Source organism: Nanorana parkeri, unplaced genomic scaffold (assembly GCF_000935625.1).
Source record: "Nanorana parkeri isolate BGI_ZX_2015 unplaced genomic scaffold, ASM93562v1 scaffold1741, whole genome shotgun sequence".
Lineage (NCBI taxonomy): Eukaryota > Metazoa > Chordata > Amphibia > Anura > Dicroglossidae > Nanorana > Nanorana parkeri.
In genome coordinates this window covers 195530-195956 of record NW_017308009.1, presented here as the reverse complement: position 1 = coordinate 195956, position 427 = coordinate 195530, and positions in this window count along the sequence as shown.

Genomic DNA, 427 nt, shown 5'->3' with positions numbered 1-427 from the left:
AAAACTGTTTTTGTTTTAAATAATGGGTGTTTGTTTAATTTGCGCAAATATGTCCACATAGGAAATGTTTACTGGCTACTTAGGATGTAGATATTGCACTTTGATCATTTTAATTGTGTCGTGATTTGCCTCAACTATACATATACTGTAATTGATACTGTAGAAGTACTGTGCAGCTATCTAGAGCATACCCACAGCAGATGTGGCATACATTCTAATAACAGCAGACCTTATTGGCAATTTTCTTTAAATATTGTAAATATTACAATTCTAAAGTATTGTAAGCTTGTAAACCACAAATCATTACCATGTGTGCAAAAACAAATCAAAACCCAAATGCATGTTGCAATCAATATAAATATTTAAAGCTAATAGACAGAAAAATTTAGTTCAGTTATTTAACTCTCTTTTAATTAGGAAAATAGTC